Raw genomic sequence first — 26,895 nt, forward strand, 5'->3', positions numbered from 1 at the left:
CAAGCAGTAAGTGCTTGAAACCTCATCAGTTATAATTATCCATTACTTCTGTGCCTTGGTGCAGAACAATATGTATTATGCATACCTGCTGGTCAGAGGGACTTTTTCTTCATATGATTTTGGGTGTTGAAAACAGTATGAAGAAGTTCAAATCTTACCAGTGTTTTTCATCAGGCAAACAAAAAAATTGAAATCTTTAGTTTTGTTTTTTTTTTTTCCCAAGGCTCACAGGCATTTCCAAAGTGCAACATGATTTCAAGGTTAACTGTCATTCCCACCCCCCGGTTCCTTACATTTGAAATGAGCCAGAGACTATCCATCAGCATGAGATTGTGTGAGGTAAGTATAGGATGTAAATTTTTCCATTAAAAATCTCAGCACAGTGACTCTAATGGATGGGGTTTTTCACGTTCAGTACTGTTGCTGTGATGCAGCCGAAGAGCAGCCACTGTTAGGAATTCTGGGAACTGCAGAGATTTCACAGTGGAATTATACAAATGCTCTGCCCCACTGTGATTCCAAGGGAAATGTACAAACCTTCTCACAGGGAGGCTGTACTATTTTTGATTAGCACAGCATTCCAAAACCCTCTAAGATGTAATGCATCTCACACCATGTATAAACTGTGAATTGCATCTGGAAATAATTCTTTTTCTGTGAAATTCAGCATTTTGAACGTTATCTTTGTGGCTACCACTATATTCTTTTGTTGAACTGAGATTTTAACAGCCTTCCTGTGAATGACCATCCAGACAGTGGCACATGCAGATGAGGAAATGACAGAGGTTGAAATCTACTGCCTGAAAGAGTCTAAGAGGCATCTTGTTATGTACAGTGACCAGCAGTCACATTAGCTGAGACTTGGAGAGTCACCATTCTCTTACCTTTCCATTAGTTAATGTGGTGAATCCATTAGTTACTCACACTGTGTTTTTAGCAGCTCTCTCCTCCCTCTTGCTGACCAATGAGAGCGTCCAACACTTCTTTTGCATATTACAAAGCTTAGCAAGCTGCAACAAATACATTAAAAATTTGTGTCATCAACTATATCAGAGGTCAGAAGTGATGCACCTATTAATTATGTCCAAGTTTTCCAGTAAAAGACTTCCAAGAAGCATCTGTTTCTCCAAAGATCAAATGTTTTAAATTAAGCTTTAATTGCAACAGCTTCAGTCTGAACAGTTTGGCTTCTTATGCAACTTTTAAAACATTAACATTTCTAATCATTTTAAGGAAAGAAAGACTCCTGAAGAGTAGCCTGTGCCACTCGGGTCAAATATTTTTATCTGGGATAAACTGTGTTGCTAAACATGATTCCTCTCTTGGAAATAATTTCACTCTTGCTGAAATAATTACAGCAAAAAAATAACCTGAGTTGAATTTAACTCCAAAGCCAAAATTATTATTTTTTAAAAAAGTCATAATGCCAAGTTTAGAAAATATATATTATGGATTATATATTGAATAAAAAAATATTGCTGTAGAAACTCAGTCAGTTTTTTCTATACTTTGTAATTCCATAACATAAGGATGACTATGAAGAATTAAAAACATCTAACTTACATATATGCACGTACACACAAAAGGAGAGCTGAAATAGCTGACAGGGATAAATTGATTGTTCCTTTGTTAAATTGGAATTATTAGCTCATTACAGAACTAAAAAGCTGTGCTAATTTGAAGGAGTGAGAAGTCAGCTAAGGCAGTTGATTTAGTACTTGTCAGTGCAATTGTTCTTCTTTTATCAGAACAGTTTTTATTCATTTAATATTTTTCCTGTATTAAGGTCATGATACCTTACTTGGCTGGCACATGCATAAAAGATTTTTGGAAACCAGAATTCAGTTTTTGTTTCATTTATTTCTCTTGGATATTGTGCCTTCAAAGTCTTTTACCCCTGAGTGTAATTAGCATGATTTTTTTCTAAATCTCAAATCCCTCTTCTCACTGTGTTTGATGTGTGACAAACCTTTAAATTCTTTTATCATTTCAAACTCTGATTTTTTTTCCCCACGTACATAAATACTGGGGAAGTTTTATTAAGTAAAGACATCTATGAAAAATGGCTTACAAGGACTGACTTCTTCATAGTAGATGGAGTGTTATGATAAAAACATAGCTGACAGATCTAGAAAATCCTGGACTTTGTGTAGGGACAGTTCACTACTAACAGTGACTCATTTTCTCCTCAACTTAGTTCTTGATTCCAAGCAATAGGAAAAGAACAGTAGTAGCAAATGCAGTAAATATAAAATTCAGATTAGGAAAGCAAATTTAGTGGTTCAGCCCTAACTCACAGCATTAGCACCTCAAAAAGGTGTCTTCCTTGGTAAGTTATTTTAATATTCAACACACTATAATTGCAACATTCCCTGAAATGAATTTATTTTCTTTAGACTAATTCCTCATTGTTGCAACAGAGCATGCTTGCAGGTCCTCAGATGTAGTTCTGTCTGCATTGAAAATGCCTTTGTTGAAGATACATACTTATGACTTCAATAGGAAAAGCATTTATGCAAATAAATTCCACTTCCTCTCCCTTTGTACTTGTAGTTAATACATACTTCTCTATTTCTTAGGAAGCATGAGAATATATGAATCAGAGTGAAATAAATGGGGCAGATGATACCAGCTTTATTCATATCTTACTCTCCATGTGTAGGGGCATTTCTCCACCAGGTTTCTTCAGAACCATAAACAATTTGAAGTAACTTAGTTAAAAAAAATCCCAAACCTCACAAACAAAAAACAAAACTTACTTTTCTTAAGAACTGGTTACCAGTCCCTGGAAGATACAGAAAGATTGTATTGCTACGTGCTAGTCAAAGTCTGAGATCATATTTATGTCAAAAAGTTGATATGTCAAGAGGTCAAAGGAGGTGATTCTGCCTCTACTCTGCTCACATGAGACCCCACCTGGAGTACTGCACCCAGATTTAGCACAAGAAAGACATAGACCTTTTGGAGTGGGTCCAGAGGAGAGACAGGAAGAGGATCACAGGGAGGAGCACCTCTCCTACAAAAAAATGCTGACACTCTTAATCTACCTCTTCCTTACTCCTTCCTCCTTCTTTCTTACATGCTTTAGGTTCATCTAAGTCTACTCCTATATGTTTTCTAACATGCTTTTTAAACTTTCCTTTTTTTGTTAGTCTGCAGCTCCATGTTACATCTCAATAGGTACGTTGCTTTTTGTAGATGTTAGATGCTGTTAGATATCTGAGTTCTCTTTGTTATTTCCAAAACCAAGCCAGTTTTGTCTAGCTCCAGTCTGCATTTCTTTAACTGGCATGTGGAATGTTGGTTACAGTGAAGAAGTCTCCAGTCTAGCCTGTCCCAACTCTTCTCATCCCATGCCTCTATTCCCCTGTGCTGCATCCTGGATCTCCTGATATGAGGAAACTTCCTGGTACGAGCTCTCTGCTCTCACACTGGGCTTATTTTTCTCAATAGTGCAACATTTTGTTTGAGACATAAATATCTCATTCTAAAATAATTGCCTGCTACTGTAATCTCTATACAGCTATGAACACACCATGCAAATATCAACAAAAGTTAACAAATTAGCCATAGCTACCCCATGTCAATTAGAAAGAGGATTTTTGCAGCTAAACCAAGCAAAAAAAAAGGTGCAGGCAGATGAAAATTTCAGGCAGAAGAAGCCTGACAGTCCTGAGACTTCCAAAGTCAGTAGAAATCTTGTGGCCTGTTAATATCAATGGCAATAGTCTATGACAGGACTACAGGGTAACAAAACTCAGGTTGAAGATACTTTAAAAAGTCTGTTTTGTTATATAATTGTAAATAGTGTACTGTGTTGTCATCCATAGAGCATACTATGAAGTATATTGTCGTTTTCTATGTATTGATGCAATGCTTATATAATTAGGCTTTAAAATAAAAATATATGAATATATATATGTATATATGTCTTATTTTACTTTGAAGATATTCACTACTTGCTTTTTATTTGAATCTGTAGTCTAATTAATTCCATACTGAAAAGAAGAAATAATAAGATCTGTTTCGTTGTTTTCTTTTCATTTGTGACATCAGTAATTGTGCTTGTCTGTTTTCCATCAAGGTATGTTCTATGGAAATATATTAAAGTAGCATGTTTGTGGAAATCTATGCTGCATTTATCCAATGCTTTACCACATACTAACAATAACCATTTGGAATAGTAGTTCTTCTTTGACTGTCTTTTGACAAGAGTGACTGTTTCTATAAGTGAATACTGGTGTTCTGTAGTCTCAGAGGAGAAAGATGGTTATGTTGTGCAAGAGGAGGCATGCAAGAGGTTAAGGTTGACAAGAGAGCAGGCAGGGCAGTGGCCCTGGTAAGAAAGTACAGTCCCACATATCAGGTGTCAGAGACTGCAAAGATTGATGTCTCGGGACATTTTGGAATGCCTGTGTGTGTGTGGTAGGGGCTCGGTCAGGTCTTGATTTTGGTGAGACAGTGCCCTGCCCCCCATGCCCCCCAGCCCCGCTGTGTCTGTCAGCCATGGCACACTGGAGGCAGCTCCTTGATGCCTTTTTACTGGTCCTAAAATCAGGAGCCAGGCACAGTTAGGAGATAAAAAGGACTTACCTTTACAAGGATCCTTATGGTGCACAGCATGCCGGATGGAAAGCGCCAAAGATGCACACGTAACATAAAATGGATACAATTTCTATGTGTTTAGAAGATTAGCATAGCTGAGAAGAATCCCCAGTTAGAGACATAAGTGATGAGGTAATTCCTCCATGGTTCTATCCTTTTCTGAATTCCACCCCCCGCCTTCCCCTTTTGATAGGAACTAAACTTTGTTTATGAAAAGTTGTCTCAGAGAGCTGGTTTCAACCTTGGCTCCCAGAGAGGTGAACCTTGGACCCCCAGGGCTTGGAGCTGCTGGGGAATTTATTTTGTCTTTCTGTCTAATAGAGTAGGTAAAATGCTAGCTACGAATACAATAACAGGCCACAGAGTTACAAATACATATCTAAGGAATATAGAGAATATATAAAAGCAAAAAGGCAAAAATCAATTTGGCATCACTCTCAGTGTTCCTAACCCAGCCCCTGAGAGTCTGAGAGACTGGAAGTCCCACCTAGGAGGAAGGCCAACAAAGGTCCAAGGGTTTAAGAAGGGTCACCAGCACGTTGTTCTTTAACACTTCCTTCATCTTGGCGTTTTCTATCTGTTACATTGCTGGAACCCAGTAGTTGGTAGCTACATGTCTGTCTTTCTATATCTTTCCTGGTTTTTTGTCTTTCTCCCTTTCTTCTTCTTCTTCTAACTCTCTTTTCATGGAATGTAACATCGAATGGGTTTAAAGGTTGCTAAGTTGAATGGGCTACGTCAATGCTCTGATAAATGTTTTATGTTTTACTAAGTCTTCTGCCAAAATTCCTTGATTTTTTGTACTTTGCCAGAAAAACTTTTGTATAATTTTCACCTCTTGAGAATATCTGGCTGGTTCTATCTCTCCCTTGCACTTACCCAGAGCAGAGGAACCTAAGTTTACCCCCATATATTTAAGTGTCCGGGGTGTTACAGGAGGTCTAGTGACAGTAACGATGGTGGTTGTGTGGTCAAAACACAGCTCAGCAGATGCAGGGTGCTGTGGTGGAGAAAAGCACCCCCTGAAAGACCCCGGCCCTTGTCCTCAGGGTCTGGGCACACCTTCCTGCAGGAAGTCAATCCAAACCCAGGCTGAGCTTGGAGACTCCTGTGGTGGCCTTGGGGCTCTAGCTGTTAGCTGAGAGAGGAAAAACAATGATCAGTCTAAAGGGGAGAAATGTATAAAATAAATTCACATGACAAAAGTGTTTGTAGAGATCCCGATTTTGATGTAAGATGTTTACCTTGGTGGCAGGCAATTTGGAGCATTAATCTGTGTAAACTTTTTATCTTCCAACAATAATTAACTTCTTCAGCTTCTTCATAGCACTTAATCATAGGTTCCTCCTTTCCCACGTTCATTTCAAACCTGAAAAATGGGTTTACTTTTGTACCCAGTAAGTTGCATGAATGCTTATAATATATATATGGTACAGCACTGTAGTGACTGTATCTCTTTTCATTTAAGTTTTTAAAAAGGAAAACATCTCCCAATGTTAGTCTTACTTTTTCTAAAAAAAAAAGAATTGAAGTAACTTTTGCCAATAACCAGAAATTTTTGATTGGTAAGTGTTTAGGGTGATTGTTGTAATTACAAAGGAATGCAAAAAAAGAATGTCTTATGTCTTCAATCGAACACTTTCAAATAGTAAGCAAAATAAAACCACTATTTATCTTTCTTTTTAATGTGAAAGTGATTGTGTGTTAATTCTTATTTATGCTCTTTATCTGATTTTTGTTTCCTACTTTTCACATTTTATTTCATATTGAGTGACATCTGAATCCAAGAAAACACACCATGTTAAAAGAGACTCTGATTTGGGAAAATTAATTCAAGTCATAGGCCAAATTTATTCAAACTTTTCCATTTAGTCTTTTGAAATGTTTTAGAACCATCCCACCACATTAGGTAACTTGCAGTCTTCACTTTTTAGTTTTTGTTTCAGAATGTGCTTGATATTTAGATCGTTCAATTTCTTATATTTTTCCTTAAATCCTTAAGAATAGTAGCTAAACACATGCTGAATGATTGCAATAGAGTGAAATTTAGGTTTCCTCTAGGATCTATTTATACTGAAAGCAAAAGCTGTGAAGGCGGTTATTTTTAATCACTTTCCAAATTTTTCATGAAAAGGATAGAACATTTGTTATTTAAATTGTGCATTTAAAAAAAAATTAGTGTGTTATTAGTGGAAAAAGAATTGCACCTAAATATTACTTGACGAGAGGGAACACAATCTCAATTTTTGTCTTGCCATTAATAACTCTTTCTCCCTGGGATTCTAATACTGCAAACATCACATATTCTTAACAGGTTCTTAGCTAGTTTGCTGAACATTGAAAATACCCATTTCCAAGTTTCAAGGCATTTTTATCATTAGAATCAAAGCAATAGCATACAACCAGATTTGTATCTCATGTGAGACACAACTCTACATCCAGTCTCCTGCATTGATGAATTGATGAATGGGGTCCTGTGTTTCACAGTTTCAAAGAAACATGTATGTCCTATGAAGTCATACATATCACCTTTCAATCTTACTATTACTGGTATAACTAATTCAGATTACTCAATTATCTCAGTTAGTTCACCAGAAAAATTCCTATGTGAGGTGTTAGGAGAGATTGAATGGTTTAAAGGGTTTTCAGCATTAGCTGTGGCCTTAATGGGAAAATGCATTTTATTTCATCATCCCTGATACATGGAATGCAAGCTAATGTGATAAATTTGCATTAGTCTCCTTGACCTTCCCTTGTACAGAAGAAATCAGGAGAAAATATCACCAATGCAATTAGTTTTTACAAGAGTTTTTGTGGCTGTTATTTGGACTCCATAACAGAGGTGGGTTTTTTCCCCTTTTTGCATATTCATTCATGTTCTCAGTGAAACAGCATTGCACTTAATTTACATTGGCTAATCAGAAGATTTTCACAGTTTTGACTACCGTGCATAATACAACAAGCAAGATACTTACCATATCTCTACTAAAAAGCCTGTAGTATGAGTTTAATCATGCTATTTAATTGCTAGGCTTAATTTGAAAATAATTGTTCACAGCAATTAAGTAAATGCCCCAATTTCATTAACAGACTTCCTAATTAGAAAGTACAACATAAAAGTGCTAATGTTGCTTCATTAGGCTTGAATTACTGGTTCTAATACTACTTTTTTACTGTCTATACAATTTCTCTCTGCAGTAGAATATCAGCCTAATAACTGGTACTAGATTAGTAACAAACTTCCTGTTGTGGCACATTCATGTCCTAGCCAAATGTGCAATGTTTTATTACAAAGGAGACTCAAATCTATATTTTAAATTTTAAGTATAGTCTGAAATTTAAAGAAATCTGAGATATAGCAATATCTGATAAAATGTGTAGGAATCAATTGCTTTGAAGAAGAATACAAGTTTTTTCAAAGTTTGATGTCCCAATACATGTGTGCTACTTTCTATATAAGAAACCACATATGAGAAACAAATGGGAAGTAAAAAGACAGTAAATGTGACTACTGATAGGATATAGTGATGACCGAAATAATTATGGCAGTGTCACAATATGTCATTATAGATGCCATGTGAGATGTCATTAATGTCTTTAACTGTCAGAGCTATTGTTTCTTTACAACACTGAGGAATCATTTCGCTTTTTTACCATATTACCGTAAATGTGTGTAAGAAAGAAGAACGATATTTCTATTTCAATCAAGATGATTCCTTTTTTGCATATAAAAAGTATCAGTATTCAGTAGCTTCATCATGCCATGGAGTTGAGAAAAGAAAATGTAAAAGAAAAAGTTGTGCACAAAAGCAGTGAGAAGAAATTTAAAAGCTTGTAAAAGTACAGAAAAGAACAAAATAATCCTTGTTTTTTTCTGTTACTTTCAAGCTTTCACTCAATTTCCTTTATCCTTTCTCATACTGTACCTTGCTTAAAATATAAGGATGATTAAAAATAGGTTAGCAAGAAAAACATATTGATGTATTTCTTGTGAAATCCTGTCAGCTGTCTCGTGCGCTGATCATTAGTAGATGAATGTAGCATTGACAACATTTATGTAATTATGGATTTAATATTTGTAAAAATATGCATATAGTTAGAGTTTGGGATTTTTTTTAGTTTTGGATAACAACATCTTGTCTTGTTCATGCATCCATATGTACATAGAAATTCTAAAACTCATAAACAGGAAAAGAATAATTTTGATCTACTACTCTCCATCTAAAAATACAAAATCCTGATTATATGTATGGAATATGGCTATGGAGAAAAAGTTACAAATATGTAGAAATGTTGCAAATAGACCATGGTGTTCATTTTGTGAGTCAAGAGGAGATCAAGAGAATTTTCCCTACTCAAGGACAGAATCAAACTCTTCTTGGTACTGAAAGACATAGCAAAGAATAAATGTCTTGGTCTGGATTGTCTGCCCATGATATCCAGCCTTTCTGTGTTTTTGCCTAGGACCAGTGTAAGCCTGCACACTGGCAATAGTTGTGAGAGCAGTGAAGTCTGTATTCACTTTTTAAAAATGCTAACAGTTAGTTATGTGTGTGTATACATTTATATATATACTTCCTGAAATAAGTTCACCCTGGTTCAACAAAGCAGCAAAGCCTATCTTTATTTATTTCCTGATTGTCACAACTCAGCAAAGTACTTAAGAATTTACCCTTACATTCTCTCTGTTGGTCCACTGTATCTAGCCAGATTTTTTTTTTAAAAGATTGTCAAATGTAAGTGGGTACCATTTGAAATAATGTCCTGCCTAGACAGGAGCTGATTTTATACAAGGACTATTTGTAACTGTAGTTTAGTCAAATGTGATTCCAAGTTCCAGAAGTGCCAAACTAACCTGAATTTTAATTAATTACTACAATTTTATTCAACTTATTCTTCTCTCTTCTAGGCTAGATCAAGAAAAGAACCACATCACATACTAAAACAAGTTTTCAATGCTGCAGTACATCTTATGTAAGATACAAGAGTGAAAAGAGAAAACTGCACAATTTATTCTTTTTTATGTTGAGTTTTAACAGTCTTTGACCTTTCTGGAGGTCCTAGAGTGTTGCTATTATTTTGTCTCTGTTTGCTGTTATCCATATCATGCAAGGAATTTCTTTTACAAGTCCATCAGCCAGAGTTTTGTTTTATCCACGTATTTAATGAAATTTTTGTATCATGCCAGAAAAGTTATGATATTTAGCATAGCTCAAATTGTCTGTCTTTCAGCCCCCATCTTTGTGCATTTTCTTTAACTTGCTCATTATTTCCTCATTTTGAATCTGTGAAAATATGGGTCTTACTGTGTCTCTGTAGTTGGTTTGTGATTGCAGCTAAGATTCCATGTAAACAGACACCTCTACACTAACCCTTCCAATGACCCCTACAGAACTAAAATTACAGCTTTTATCTTCTCTTTAGACAGTTTGCAAAGTTGTTTTCTCCCTTCTTCTCTTACCCCTGAGCCCATAGATTCTTTCTGACATGATTAAAATTAGTTTTAAAAGGGGTACGTTTCAGAATCAGGCCTTGTATCTGTGCACATGCACTCATATGTTGAGCTCAAATTGCTTTTTCTCTGTATTTTTTGATAATTCAGTCATAGTGAGCAACACTACAAGATAAAGAAAGGGAAATAATAAAATAAGCCAGATGGTACTTCAATTTCAAATGGGAAATGTAGAGTTTAATGTTTTTCTCTGCTTATGGATAAAAAAGAAAGACAGGAAATAACCTTTTTTTGAAAAATTGTGCTAACAGGATATTGCATAATATTTAAACATATATTCATAGGAAATCAGAATGTAATCAGCTTTTGCTACTTTACTTATTATTAGATTTCAATTTGGATGTCAGAAAGATATTTTATCATAACCGTTTTTTATAGTTTGTGTTGTCATCTGTCTTATGGAGAGCTCTTTCTTCTTTTCATCATTTAAAGCTGATATTTCTAAATGAGAAATTTTGGAGGGACGGACACCATAATAAATTTTTGGAAAGTTGCAAAGTGTATAATTGTAAAGGATTTTTTAGAATAGGAATGAAAACTAAATAAAAACCAGTGTATGTTCTCCCAAGGAAATCAGTGAAAACTACTGAACACAAATAAGTATTCTCCATCAAGGGGGGACTTTCACATGTGCATATATTAACACATATGTGTAACACATTTAATATGTTAAATTGAAAATCAGTCACCTCTCTTGGCTCCCTCTTCTCTCTCATAATTATATCCCATGAAATTCCTCCAAGTAGGTCCCTGGACAGTCCAAAGTCCGCTCTCATGAAATCTAAGATTGTGATCCTGTTTTTTGTCTTGTTCTTGGGATTCTCTTGGGATCTTAAACTCCAACATCTCACTGCTGTCAAGGCTGTCCCTGACCTTCACAGCCCCAGCCAGTTCTTTCTTGTTTGTAAGTGGCATTTCGACTTCTCAGCCATCTGTGTCAGAATGTCGTCACCAGTGCATGCATCACGTATGGATTGTGCCCTGCTGTGTTGCCCCTTCAGCTGATCCTGGAGCAAAAATGCTGATTTGATTTCAGAATTATATGAGATATTTTGGCAGTCTGACAAAATTTGAGATTTTTTTCATTTTCTTTCTTGTGGTGCACCATGGGAAGCATAATGTGAGCCAGACTGTTATGTGACTTCTTAGTCACATAACACATCAACAGCTTGGCAGGCAGAAGGTGCTACTTGCAAATTATGACTATCAAACCTAAAGAAAAAACATTCAATGCCACTAAATGGTCATGATACGAAGCAGTTCATGAGAACACCATCATGACATCTTCACTTGCCATCAGACTGGAAATTACCATTTTACTGTCAAATAGTTTTCACCATAGCTTCAGTAGACGTTCTAGTAACTGACCTGTCAGTATCAGTAGTAGCAGAATGTGAAGGACTTGCTCTTCATGGGTCAGATTTCTTTGGATTAAGTGCTACTGATGTCAGAAGACTGCTGCAGACTTTGGTTATCCAGCAATTGCTGTGGAGCACCAGGATGACAGAGAACTTACTTGAGAATTTATCTGATGCATCAACGGCAAACCAGTATTGAAATTTCTATTTGCCTGTTTACTAGCCTGCAGAAACATGTACTAGACAGATTAATGGGTCTGAAATAATGAGAAAATCATTACTTTTAAAAAAAAGCTGAGGGACAGATTACATAACCTGCCATGCTTGAACTGTGCAGTACTTTGCTCACACAGGTTTCCCAACAATACACGAAGGAGGAAACCTGCTTCCTCTTGTTCATCCTCTCCTTTGGCGATGTTTATAAATACTCTTTTCTCTGATCATGTATATATTGTTGAACTCACATCTTTACATCTATTTGATTGTTTGTTTAGTCCTGTATTAATGGTGTTGGTACTTTGCAGTTTTGGATAATGAACTCTTACCCCGAGCACTAAGCATTGCTGCAAATAATTACTTAATTGGTTGAAAAAAAAAAGTAAAAAAAAATGTATTTGGAAGAAAACATGGTGGCATTTCCATGTACCACACCATAATTTTCTATACCCTGAAGTAAATTTGAGTATTATGTTTTCCTCCTTACTCTCAAGATGGAAGAGTCAATGAGAAATCTGAGACCTCTCTGAAGTTTCTCTATATGCAGAATTTCAGGATAGGCAGCTGGATGTCCCCCTCAAGATGTTACTTGCTTCATTTATGGGTGCCAGTATTTCTTCCTTCAAGACAGGGCACACTGTTGTAATTTTTATCTTACATATTAATGTACTTGCAAGGTATGGTATTTGCATGCAGGAGGTTTGACTTTGTAAAACTTTAAATAAAAATTTCTTATCACAATTCTTCTACATTTTAATAAATTCAATAAAAAATTAAGTGCATCTTACAATAAAATGTGAATTATTTAAGATAGTAAATATTTAAAACAGAAATTATTGAAAAGATGATTACAGCATAAACTGAACAGGTTTTGAAACCTGTCTTGCCTCTAAAGTTCTGTCTTTTTGATTGTGTAAATATGTATGTGTGGCTTTCTGCATGGTTACTCTTCCAATGAGTAGATTGAGATGCTGGTTTAGAAAGACTCTAGGAGGTGGATGATGGACTTCTAGAACTACTTGCTCTTACAGGTCACTGTATTGGTAAATGGGGGACATAATGGTGTCCACTTAGCACTATCACTTTATGCCACATTCAGTTTGTTTATCCAGTGGTGATTTAAACAAGCTGTTTCAAATTAATTTTTTTTTGTCCTCTAAAATCCTTGTTGAGCTGGGTTTTTGAGTGTTTTTTCCTACCAAGAAGTCATATCAAGACTGTTCAGTCATAAGCTTCAGACCACTTAGATATTCTGCCCTTCTTTTCAGACCTTCCAACCCTTCCTAGCCTCACTTTAAATTCTCCAAACATAATCTCTTTGCCTTCCTTATTTTCTTTTCATATTTGACAATTGTTGGAAGTCTATTAATGATTCTGTTCCTCATGATCACCATAGCAAATATGGTGGGCCTGTAAGAAGTACAGAAAAAACCCCAGAAGTTATCGGGGTTTTTTGTTTAGTTTCCATGGAAACAAATACAAAAATAAACCATCAGTTTTGTGCTTCCTTTCTTCTGACTCCTTCCCACCACCAGGGAAACCATATGAATGTTATCTCTCTTACTTCTATTTTTTGGTACCCTACTTCTTTGTCTAATGCCTGAGTTACTTTTGTGGACTTTGCCTGGGGAGCTTGGCTGCAGACCATCTTTGAATGATGCAGAAGTGCACTGACTGCAGGGATCTTGGATGAGTAAGGATAGGGACTGCAATTCTGCAGGAGCGTCTTATGTCAGAGGACTTGGAAATTATTTTTGAGGAGAGAAAGCAGAAAATATATCAGAAAAAAGTGAGTATATGTTAGCAGGATATACAGAAATATTATGTTACAAGTACTATTGGATTGGAAATACACCTGGGAGAGAGCAGCTCTATCATGTAAGAAGCAAAACAGAAAAGCCTTGTGCTTGAATCACTGTACAGTGCATTGCCTTGTACAAAAAGATATACTGTAGAGAAGGTTCAGTTTTGCAATTATTTTCTTCAGAATAGAGTTAACATTGCTCTTCATGTCTTCTATCTCTGTTTTTCTGTGTTTGTATATTTGTAGGCAACTGTATGCCATGAAATATGCCCTGAATGTTTACTGCTAAAATGCTATTCATGCTATCTGGTAAAGTGGCTACATAAAATGTTATCAAGTATATCTTATAAAACACCACGATAAAAAGCTGTGGAATATACCTCAAACAGTGATGATACAATGCAATGAAATTTGCTATATAAAGTCCTAGGAAACCTACATCTAGGGCACTGATCAAACTCTGAAACAAATTAATTTGAATGGGATCTGTTTTTGTAGTATTCAAATATATTTACTTAGAAACCAGTGTAATTCTGATCTCCCAGTTGGAAGAGAAAGAGGAAGGACAGCTCAAAGTCACCATTTTGAGCACATTAAGAGAAGAAAAGTCATGACAGGGTGCTTGTCAAAGAGTGAGGTGGACCAAGAATTATAAATAGATAGGCAGAGTCAGACAAAATTATAAACCACATTGTTCTTGTGACAATACAAATCAGTTCCTCAGACTGACCTAAATGCAGTTTGTCCTGTCCAGGCAGGAGGAGAATAACCTTAAAAATGCCAGTGTGTTTCAGCACATCATGGATGTTTCATTTGGAAAAAATCCACAGGTTTTACCTGTTATACTTTATTATTCATATTGCACACAAACAGAAAAAATTAGGATTAATTTAACAGAAAGGACACTATTTCAGACAGTGCCTGTGTTTTGTAACTTCCTTAGAGTCTGTTTTCAGAATCTGAAGTAAAGAAAAAAATTAGGGCTTTTTAAAGAGAGATCTCATTGTCAGAATGATAATGGTCTTCTTGTCTGTGGGTTTTATTATTCCTCTGTGCACTGCTCACAGTAAAGTGCAGCTTGGTGATTGCATTCCCAGTCAAAATTTATCCTTGCTTCTTTTTCTATAGACATGTGATATAAGCATCTCCCTGAGGTCCAAGTTTATTGCTGTTTTCTAAGGAGCTTTCTCTCCCTTGCTCTTGTTCCAGCACTGCCAGATATCCTAGGTGTCACTCCTCTATACTCCTCCATCCTAAGTGCCTTCATTATTCCAGCAGTTACTTACAGAGGTTTTCTCAATATTTTTCTCTCCCTGGAAATAAACGTGACCCAGGATCTCTGCTGATCTCCAAGGAGTTGCACAGTGCATGGCATAAAACTCAATATTACCACTTAGACAGGGAAAAACTCCACTGTTCACTTGATTTGAGCTAAATCAGAGTTGAAGAATTTATGAGCAACAAGTAATTAATCAGTAATGAGAGAACTACACCTTCAGGATCAGTCTCAGCAAACAACAGATAGAAGACAGTAATATATATTTAGGAGGTGTTTGTAAAAGACCTACAGAATTGTAAACACACCTCAATACCTAATTCTCCCTAAACTGTAACATGCAGAGAGCATTGCAGACATGCCCCCTGTGGTGGGTAATTAACATAAACTGGCCTCAGATGTTAGTTAATATCATGGGTCTGTGTACAACCACGGGAGCGCTGAACACCTGTTGGTGCACCACTTAGGTCCATAGAGAGAGCTCCCCAAGCTAGTGGTTTGTTATATGTTTATTATAATCCCATAAGGTTATATAAACTGTGGTATTATTTAAGCCTGTTAGGCAAAGTAAGCAAATTTCAGTTGTGTCTGCATTAACCCAGTAATTAACCTCCAGCCAAAAAGTCTTTTAGTCTAAAAGCCTAACCTAGTCAGATTCCCCAAGGTTTGAAGATGCAGGAGGAAGTATGGCTTTGCAGCATTTTATACTGGAGACAAAAAGACTGTTATATGTAGAAAACTAGGAAGCTTAAAGGCAATATCATGAAATACATCAAGTCAAATACCAAGAATGCATTTTCTAATACTTAGATTTAATTTGATGATTTCCTGGGTTATCTTAGGAAGGCTTATACATTTTGTTTTCTGTTCACTGAATTTACTGTTTCAAAAGGAACAGCTTTGGGAAAGCTGGAGAATTAAATCCCTTTATCTGTCCACTGAATTAGTTCAACTGTGGGAGCAGTTGTATTTATCTGCTGGACTTTAACCAAGAGCTATTCAACAGAGAAGCTGCTTCTGTCTGCTGAGACCACTGACAAGAATGCCAACAGGGATACAACTTTCTGAGCCAGTAGCTTCAAAGAGAACTGTGCTTTCATTTCAGCACAAGTTAAGGATGTATAGCCAGCAATTTTGAAAAAGTCTGTGCCTTGGCATTACTTTAAACTATCTTCTGCCAAATGTTGTCAGCAGCAAAAAGGTTATAATGTATAAGGGGTTCTTTAAGCAATAAAGAGATGTTTCTGGCACAATTTCCCACCTATAAATCTGAAAAAACCCTACTTGCTTCCCTTGAGGGTTCTTATAAGGCTAGGCTTCTAAACTCAGAAGTGCTAGATCTATGTACAACACCAAAAATCAACTGTCTGTCAGAAAAAAATACAGAATAGACTTGTGTAAGCTCATAAACTGTATCAAACTGTCATCTGAAGATGAAGGAACATATGATAACAAAGAAATGTGTGCATGATTTGTGGCAATATGGTGTGGAATTGCAGTCCTGCTAAAAGAATAGATGACATAGATTTAAGGCTGTCCGCTTTGAATCAAAGATTGGATGATACCAGGCAATGAAATATGTCTGTGCAGTTAATTTCCTTAGTGGATGAAGTTCTCTAAAATGTTGTTGTTTCTCTGAAGATGGACTGTAGAAAGGATTTTGTGCTTGAAATCTTATGCCTTTTTTCTCCCTATATATCAGTGTGTCTATGTAAAAGATTCTTGTCTCCCAAACAATCTTTTCCTTTGTATCACCATAATACTTAAATAATCAATCAGCAATCAAGACACCATTGTACCAGGCAAAAAATGGAACCAAGTCTATGCAGTGAAGAGCAATTCTCTGGATACAGCAGTGATCTTATTCTATATGTGGATGTAAAATTCATTATTCGTTATCGTAAATGTTATCCACAGCAGTCATTGAAAAACCTGCTTTATCCATGGCCAAACTTTTTACCTTGTTTTCTTCTCTCCTCAAATGACATGAAATTTAGATCAGACCATCCGTACAGGCTCTGTGCCTGCAATCTCAAGAGATGATCTATGATCTATGCAAGTGAAAAAATCCAAGGGAAGAGATGCATAAGCAGGAGAGCAAGTTTTACTATATGCATAAAAGAGATGCTTTAAAAGTGCCAAATTAATGTATATAAAATATGATAAATTTGTACACATTAAAACACATTTTAAGCTATGAAACTATGTTCTAAACGAAAAATTTTAGAATACCGTACCTGAAAAAAATTATTAGCATGTTGAAATAGAGATGCAGTCATGCTGTTAGTTTTAGTGTGTTTCTACATGACAAAAAGTCATAAATATTAATGTCTAACAAAATTATATTCTATTGATAAGTAGCAGAATACATTTGACACATTGAAGAATGAGAAAAAAAGGAAACTGTAACAATTCACATTGCTCAATGCATGACTAATAATCATTTATTCTTTTATTGTTAATAACTATAACTTCACAAATTCAGTATCAAACAACTTTTCAATAATTTAATGAAAAAATTTTAGGAAGACAGATTTCTAGATTAATGTCTCAGTTCTTATATGAATAGTGAATAGCAAAGTATTATTTCTGGGTCTTGTCTTAAGAAAGTACCTGGGGTCTAAACAGACTTCTCCTGGAGTGCCATGTCAGAAGTGCATGTAGGATTCTGGAGCTCTAACAAAAATTTGTAAGCGTAATGAAAGCAAATTTAAAAGAATATGGCCTAAAAATCTCTACTCTGGTAGACCAAATGTACAAGCATAAGCACACTCTCATTGGTTTCTGAAATGGCAGAAGCTGAAATTTAAGTATGTGATAAAAGCCAGTTTGTTGCCATCAAAGACATCATTCATGTTTCTGAATAAGTTTACTGGGTATTACTTAGATAAATTAATTTATATAAAATCTAGTATCAAAGAGGATCATAGCTTGTCTTACCTGAGAGTGAAGCCTATATCTGGCCAGTGATTTAACTTTATTCCCAAGAAGATTTGCTAATAAGTTAAACTGTACACACTTAGCATTGACTCACATGAATCAAAACTCACTGCAACACTTCAGTACAGCAGGGAAAGTTAATGGCTTTTCAAGTTGCTGTGGGACTCAGACAGTAGTAAGTAATAAAAAGAATGCACATAAAAATAATTATGTTGATTTCAGGAAAAACACTGAAGTTTCTTCTATGAAATGTGGATGTCAAAAGAGCTGTGCAAATCAGTTTTATTCAAATAGGGTATCAGAATGCAAACAATAAAACCAAGAAAGCTACCATGAATGCTACACTGTTTAAAACTAAATAACATGAAACCCATTATATTCTTCAGAGAACAAATTCTATTTATTTCACTTATGTGGTAAAAGGGATTCCTGTGTTATTCTTACAGGAGCTGGAAGTGTAGGAGTGCTAATTCAATAAGAGCTCTCCCCTACTTGCCTGTGTTGTGCCACCTCACACTTGCCCACCCACCCACCCAAGCTGAGTGAGAAGTGCCACATGACATTGGGCATCAGGTGCCTCCATGACTCCTCTGTTATGCATCTCAAGCTTCAGCATCATGGAAGACTCTAATGCTTATGTGGCCTTGTGTACTCCTGCTTTCACTCCTGGAGTGAAAGGAAATGGTGGAATTTGACTCATCATGCAAGGAAAGCTGTCAGATAGACAAAACCAGAACCAAGGCATTAGCAAACTGTAGCAGATTATGAAGAAGTAAAAGCTGCAATAATTATGAATTGTGGCTGATACTGTGAGAAGCAATTAAGAAAATCAAAGCTGTCCTCAACCCATTCCATTTAGTTACCCTGATATCAAATATACAACAGTAAACATAAAGCAATGGTCTGTGCATCCTAGTTTGGAACGGTAGAGGCTAACAGAAAATACACAACATTAGATTTGTCCAAGTATGTGTGACCTGAGTGATCCCCAAATGCCTGAAAGCATTTAATCCTGGTCTGAATGAAACACGCATCATGCTGTATCACAGCAAGTCTGTGTTGGGGCGGATCCATCCTATTTTTCTGCACCCACACCCCAAGCATTTTAATCACCCAAAATTTGATCAGCATTGTTCTTTCTAAAGCCATGATGAGACTGCCAGAATTAGAAGGAAATAGTGAGTCTCTCCTTCCAGAAGAAAGTGAGATATTTGGAAAGAGAAAGCACATACACAAGATATTGTTAAACAGGAAGACATCAGTGAATTGCAAAGAAAAACACTTAAGACAAAAGAAAATCATTTGACTGACATATATTGGAAGCTGAATGATTCTGAAGCCAGTAAGTTTTGCTAATTTTGAGGGAAATGTCACTTTTTACTTTCATTTCAAGGAAATTAAATCTAGTCATCTAATATTTGAGTGAGGACTCCTGTTCAAAGAATTAAGAACTTCCTTAAAAGTCACTGTGAATATAAAATTGAAGGTCCAAGTCAAAGAAACACAGAATATACATATTTGAATACACATTATCTATAATAAAATTGGTAATATATATATATAGAAATTTTCATCAAGAAAGAACAGACGGCTAGGTCAAAACATGACATTGCCTCTGGGATAGCATAACATGTTCAAGGACCTAACAAAAGTGTTAGCAATAGTCTCCAAAGCTGCAAGCAATAGTCTCTTTATAGAGTCATTAATGGCATTATAATTACTCTGAACAACTTTTACAATACTAGTGTTCACTCAAATAAATAACAAACTAATGGATGTGGTGACTAATTTATTTTAAAGCACTGAGCTGTTAACATTTACTTCTAAAATCAAATATTAATCCTGATTTTCATCACGTATCCATCATTAAAACATTAAAGCACTATTAAAATGCTTTGTATGCATCTTTTCTTTATCTTTTTTCTTTTTTGTTTGAATCTGGAACTCTTGCCCTATTCTTTCACAGTGAGTGCCTGTACAAGTGATTTGAATGCCTTTGGTCTTCTTTTCTGTCTTCTCTTCAGAAGTGCCCCCTGTGTTCTATGCTCTGTCTCATTCTGCAAGTCTCGCATATATCACCACTTGTCTCCATCTTTTTCCTCTACATTTCTTTGGTCCTCTCTTAACTTCTTGCAGGACTAAATCTTGATTATGGTGTGAATCAATGCTTGCATGTGCCAGAAACTGAGGTTGCAGATATGTCCAAGCCTAGATTTTCATTGCCTACAGGTTTTAAGGCACACCTGTTTTTGTAGGCAGTATGAGTGGGAACCAGAGCACACAGATTTACATCCACTAGCCTTAGGCACTCCAGTCTAATAATGGAATACCCTACTGGATGTGAACCCACAAAAGATAACCTTCAATAACGTGTTCAGAGGAGAGACTTATGAGCTTTCGCATTAGACTGCTGTGGGAATTTGCACTGTGGCTGTGACTCTAGTGGTGTACATACTTTATTTTAATGGAATGAAAAGTTATGTTAGAAGAATGAGGCTTCAGTTGCTGCATCGTCTGTAAAACATAGCAAATCACATACATTCAATTTGGCAGTGAGATAGAAGGTAAGTAAAGAATAGGCCAGAGGAGATGTTTTGGCTAGTCCAGAGATGTATAGCAGAGAAACAGCTAGGCCAACTCCATTCTGGTGTGTTTATTACTTAACCTATCCCTGCATATAACCAAAAGAATAGAGTAACACTTTATACACCAGACTGTTAACTGCATTTTGGCAGGAAACTCTTCATCTCACTCCTCCAAATCCCATTTCTATAGCAGCTTGCAGATACTGACAAATATCAGCAGTCAGGGCACCAACTGTTGCCTCATCTTTCATAGCTGTACAAGGGAAGGTATTGATGCACAGCTGTGTCTGATCAGACATGCTGAGGGAAATCAGGCAACTCCATAAAAAACTGAAGAAAGGCATAGGATTGTGAAATATTTTTGTTTATGGAGTGAAGACTCCTTCCACTGGCAAGCTGGGAATATTTTGTTTGTTTTTGCAAGTGTTTGCTTGGTGGTATTGTTAGGATTTCTTGTTTGCTTCTTTGATCTGATGATATTTATTGCCTGTCTCAATAAGGCAACCTATATTTCTGTTTACAGTTTAAAATTTGGTTTGGTTGCAGAAAGCAGTGAAGGGTGATGCATATCTGTGGTAGTCGGTTTTGGTCTTTTTTTCATTGGTCAGCAAAGCAGGCTAATAATATTATTTGTCTAGAAAGGTCTTAAAATCTGTTTGTAGTCTGGTAGGTTAGTCATTGAATGCAATTATGTGGTCCAAATAGTTCTGTTGGTGAAAAAGGATGTTTCTTGGTAAAAAACCAATTACTTGCTTTAGGGAGGTGTGTAAGTTAAGGCTTTTTCTGGAAAATAATGGGGTTTTTTTATCCAAAGGTATCAAAGATCTTAACTATAAGACCTAGGGAAGCAGAGGAGGAAAGTAGGCTTTTGCACAAGGTTGAACTTGTATCCTATGTTGGGTGTCCTTGATCTCCTGAAAGACGAGACAATGGATGTCTGAATTTCCTTTTAAGAACTACCAACCTCAGCTTGCTGCAAAGCCCAGTCTTTCCAGAAGTGATTGTATAAAATAGGAGATTCTTTCTAATGTGTTTATTTGTCATGTTGAAGAGTTGAAGCCCTTCTGATTGAAATTTATCTGTATGGCAGTGTACCAATTTGGCCAAATTTAGAAATATATCCTCTGAGAGAAGGCACAACCACCCCTCCCCCACCAGGTTCGGGAAAAAATAAATTTTCCTCGAAGGAAAGTGAAGAATATAAAACTATTTCTTTAACAAACACACGGGAAAGGAAAATAATGTTAAATGGTAAAATCTTTCGCTGTGGAGGAAAAACCTGGGAAAGTGTTTGAGTCCTCCCTTTGGTCTCCTCGGAGCTGGGGCTTGGCCCAGGGCCAGGCCCTCTGTGCTCGGTGGAAAGTCCTCCTGATGTGCTCTGATGTTACAGCAATCAAGCAGTCCAGTAGAAAAGGGAGAAAAATCCGAAATTCCAGAGAAGGAAAAGTTCAACTCTCAGTCTGTCTCCAGAGAACAAAGCAGCTGAACCACTGGTCAAAAAAACTGTCCTGGGCACAGCAAGCCGGGTGCTTCCTCCCTCCCCTGCCGCAGTGGGGAAAACCAATTGCTATCTGTGTGTGACCTTGAACAAGCTGCAAACTGCTTTGAAAAAGTTTTGCTCAGTTTTTTCCTTCCCCGTCTCAGGCTCAGTTTAGAGGCATAGAAAGGCACAGGAATTAATTTCTGGGCATAGGCCAGATGGGATACACATCAGTAGGTCACCCCAAGACAGGCAGTTCTGAAAACTTGTTTGATGTTGTTTCTGACACTATATAGCATCAGTGTATTAGTGAGATGGAAGTAGTGAATATGCAAGAAATGTCTGCTGATCTAAACAACCAAATTGCTGAAAATTTAAAAGAAGCAAAAGAGATGGGAGAAATTGTTTTCTTTCACTACTTCTCTACACAGTGTTTTTAGCTGATGTTCCCTATTAAGTTCTATAAAACACGTGCTAGAATTTCTAAGGGAAAGGTTGATAGTGTTATCACATGTGGATTGTACTGACTGATCTACAGATTTTTTTGTTATAGTGTTTATATATCTGAGAACTAGGGGGGTTTGTTCTGTTTTGGTTTTTTTTTGTTGTTGTTTTTTTTTAAATATCTATAAGGAATTAAGCTTTTGGATGCTTTTCAGTATCTCCCTAGGTCTTGCTTGTATATATAACTGGAAAAATCTGCTTTTAGTCTCCTCTGTGTGCTGAGAAGATTAACCTCTTTGGAAAAAGGAGATAAAGTAGGGGCCTAAGGAGCTGGGAAGATTGCTTATAAACAGTTGTAAACATTTCCTTTAGTAAATGTGTTTGAAGTTACACCTCAGTTATACAGTGCCACATGATGTGAATCCTTTTCCCTTTTTTTTTTTTTTTTTTTTTTTAACTCAGTCTTTTTCTGGAAATGTGTGAGATTAGTTCTCTTCACACGTTGATGTGGACCCCTTTAACTGTGGAGTACGAACTGCCCTAAATATAGCTGTTGCCTAGAAACCCCATTATACCCAGGTAACATAGCAGAAAACCTAAATTCCATCTGACATTAGTGTAATCATGTCTGCGCTGTGCATACACATGAAAACAGAAAGATATTAGTGCTTAAAGTATGTAATGTCTGTTGTATTTGTACTTTTGATGTACCCTTCCTCTCTGTGTGAGTAAATTTTAATAACTGTACACTTAGTCTCCATCCACTTACAATACCTTGTTGAATCATCTCATTTCTGTCTTGTAATAGTAGTTATTTTCCATTATATTTTTTTTAAAGAAGTGGTATTGTTCGTTTTCTTCTGACACTCAAGATATTTATGCTTTGCACTTTTCCTCTTGAAGCAAAAAAGGCATGAAGATGTATTTTTAGTTGTTTAGAGGGCAAGGTGGGAAATAATTGAAACAGTGCAAAGATTCTTCCTGCCTCAGCATTTCCCTTATGTGAACTTTGATAAGGAAGAGTTCTCCTTTGCTATAGAACCCTGCCTAGAAACTGTTACAGAATGACAGGACACAATTATTACCTAACACAGACTGTGACTTAAACATAATCACTAAAAAAAAAAGTTTACTGTTTTACAGGGTCATAATGGAAAATATTTTATATGTAGTCTTTTGTGTGCTCTTTAAATAAACTGCTTAGCATGTTCATTAGAATAAGCTGTCTAAAGTTTTCTTTCTGCTTATTAATCAGCTTTTACATATTTATTTAGCACTTACAGGAGCTTAACAAGTCTTCTTGCTTGTCTTACTGTTTTCTGGGGTAGGCAACAAGTCACTTTAATGTCTTGATGTCTTTTGACCATTAAGTGGCTGATATCCTCAGCAGAGAAGACTTTGTTGGTTGAATTGTAATATTCTTGCTTTATATATAGAAAAACAATAAGCACAGAGACCAGACACTTAAAACATTTGGATGAAAATCCAGTTGAAAGCAAACATGGGTGTCTGTCATAAACACAGCTGGGCTGAATGCCTTTCAGAATTTTTTTAATGCAGTTTTATGGTATTTTTTAGTAACCCCAAAACTTTTACTATTAAGTTTGGAATGCTGTCTGGACTATCCAGGCTGTGTTTTCTCTTGCTAGGTAAATACATGGCTTATTTTCTGAAATTGTTAATGTAACTGTATAATATATTTTTTGATGGGGTGTGTGTGGTTTTGTTGCGCTTTGGTTTTGTTTTTTCCCAAGTGTGCTAGACCTGTACAGAGTACAAGCAACTCTTGGAAAGACTGGCTTATGTAGTAAAGACCTAAAAACTAAAGGGAAAGCTTGAATTTTTTTTTTTTTTGGTTAGTTTGCCACTTTTAGGCTGATGAAACTTGAACAAAAATATTAAATTTTAATTCCTATAATTAAATTTTAATTCTTATCTAGTCATAAGTGCGTGTTGAAGATCATTGGAGATACTCTAGATTTGGGCCTAACTAATACATTGAAGATGGAATTGAATGAGCTTAATATTTGAGTTTCTGGATTAGTGTCTTCAATACTTAAGATTTAAGCTTGAGTTCGGTATTATGAATGCCCTCTAGAGCTTTTGCAAAAGCTCCAAGAAGCCTGTTATTTTTTGGTACAATTGCTAGAAATGCTAAAGAGTTTATTTTTGCCAAAGAAATTTAATCCGCCGTTTTTTTAAAAGATTGTTTTCATATGGAGTCGCTCCTTTAAGACTTCAGTTCCTATTTACTTATTTCAGTAAATACTGGTTTGTCAAAAGCATTATGAAATTACTGGCTGTGCTACTTTGCAACCTACTTAACAAGCTGCAAATTTTAGATTTTTTTTCTTAGTGCTGGACTCTTCTGAAAACATGCCCTGATACTAATACTGAATCTTTCAGAAGATATGGCTTTAGTTATTTTGTCTGCACTTTTGGCTGTCTTCATCACTCTTTTAATTTGATTTGGATCAAAATCTTTTTCTTCTCTTTAAAACACTGCATTAGGGTTTTTCTTGGGAGGTTTTTTTATCTGTTTAATGTGGGTCTTGAAGCAGGTGTGAAAAAACATGTCTTTCAAGGTGGTCATATCAACACATCAAAAACAGCAGCAGAGGGAAGCACTCTGAAGTTTTTTATCTATATAACCCATATGCTATCAAGATGCATTTGAAGTATATGTGCTATCCTATGGAAACTCGAATTTTCTCAATATTGACAAGGCTTTCCAGCAATGTTTAATGCAAAAGCCTGACTATTCTTACACAGTGCTAGCTATAATGGCACACTGTTTATTTGGGGGGGAAATCCCTTCTCATGTAAAAATAAGTATGATGTTTGGCATAGCAGGTCCCTTGGTATTAGTAGGGTTGAAGCTCTTTACTAAGGCAGCAATGAAGCTGCCGAAGTAGAGTTTTCCAGGGCCTCTATGGCACTGTCTTTCTTTCACTTCTCTCATGTTGTTAATCCCAGATTGCTGGTCTTGTGCTCTGTGCCTGTGAACCCTGATAGAATTGCTGTGGCAGGTTCATGAGGCAAGTGACTGCTACTGATACGCAATTCATCTTTCTCCTCTCTAGTTATTTTTTTGTGTTTTGTAGATTGGAGTTTATACTCTTTAGTGCATATGGACTATTAAGGATTAATGACTCAAAGCATTTGTCCATTTGTGGAGGTGTCAGGGTGTTTTGCTGAGGCCAGGTTTGCATTCCTGGAGGGAGGAGGTGAGTTTTGGGTGTGTGACAGCCAGTCTGCATAAGACAGGGGGTGAAGCTACAGGCCAGGCTTTGAGGCATTTAAGAGGCAACTTCTGCAAGGTGAGATGGTCCCTCTTATCATGCTAATTGCCCTCCCTTCATAGGCTTTATGACCTTGCATTTATGCAACTTTTTTCAGGTTTATTTTAAATGTGTGGGTTTCTTTTCGTTTCTGCCTGTTCCTTTAACACAGACATGCTCATTTCTTGCTAGTTCACAGCATTTTATAAGGCAAAAAGTTGGTTATAGTAGTTAGTACAATATGAAAGAACAACCATAATGATTAAAAATACTGATCAGTTGGACTAAAAAACCCAAAGCAGCTAAATATATTTAGACATAGGGGCTGTCCAAGTTTGCCACATATGTCTTCAGGGAAAGAATGGTTTCTTGAGAGAGTATCAGAAGAAAATATTAACAGGAAAATGAAGCACAGAAAATTGAATTATAGGTTAATACTCTTCAACTGAAACAAGAGCTGGAAGATCTACTGATTAGATAGAGTTATGACTTCAAGGATGAGCTTCAGATGAAATATGGGAAGTTTAAAAGGGATATCAGAAAGACAGCCTCCATGATCTGTAGTGTGTTTTATAACAAAATACTTAATGTGTCAAGCATAGGGGATTATTTTCTAAAATATTAAACCTTTCAGAAAAAAAAAAAAATCCTCATTACCCTTTTAGAATTGCTTGGAAGCTATGGCCAATATGTAGAAGCTTATATGAGGCATCTTGCAATACACCTCTGGAAAGAGCCCTACAGTATTGGTTAATAATACTGTATAATAATTTGATTGTTAGTCCATTGATATTGTCATTAGCACTTATTTCCAGATAGGGTGAGTAGGAATTTTTTTTTTTTCCCTAATTCATATACAAATAGTAGAGCATATACCTGTAACTGGCCACTATTGAAATGTATTAAATGCACAGTGTTTTCCTATGTGTCTCATTCTACTAAATTGTTTCCCTTCCCTGTGATTTTTACTCCAAACTCTTCTTACTAAATATTCACCTGAAACTATGGAGCAAAACATTTCTGCTGAATGGAGACAGCACATATTAAGCTATTATTATTAGTCAGATTTAGAGGAAGATGAGATAAAAATTAATTCTTATCATGACTGTTTTGGCATCAAGAAATTGTATTGTTTTTACTTCTCAGTCAGCAAGGAGAAAGGAATGCTACTTTAGCACCTAGGTTAATCCAATACACGGCTTCACCTGGAAGATGATATATAAAGGTGTAAATATTTTTTAAATGGTGCATTAAAAAAATCACTGAATCCAACAAGGAACTGTTTCCTATTTCTGCTTTCAGGCAGCTCCCATTAGGGGAGTAATACAGCTTCAAATTACTCCAAAAAGAGGAGAGACTTATTAGTATATAACACTATATAAATATATATATTT

The 26,895-nt window shown here is 36.1% G+C and overlaps 1 long non-coding RNA gene across 1 annotated transcript in view; it reads left to right on the forward strand.

The window, feature by feature from the left end:
* LOC138105804 (uncharacterized) overlaps positions 1-12,384 on the forward strand; it is a 29,727-nt gene extending 17,343 nt beyond the window's left edge. The window contains exons 2-3 of the long non-coding RNA XR_011148700.1: positions 224-339; positions 9,515-12,384. This is a non-coding gene — a long non-coding RNA (uncharacterized lncRNA). The remainder of the gene's footprint in view (positions 1-223; positions 340-9,514) is intronic.
* Positions 12,385-26,895: the final 14,511 nt, after the last annotated feature.

Source organism: Aphelocoma coerulescens, chromosome 2 (assembly GCF_041296385.1).
Source record: "Aphelocoma coerulescens isolate FSJ_1873_10779 chromosome 2, UR_Acoe_1.0, whole genome shotgun sequence".
In the NCBI taxonomy this organism is placed as follows: domain Eukaryota; kingdom Metazoa; phylum Chordata; class Aves; order Passeriformes; family Corvidae; genus Aphelocoma; species Aphelocoma coerulescens.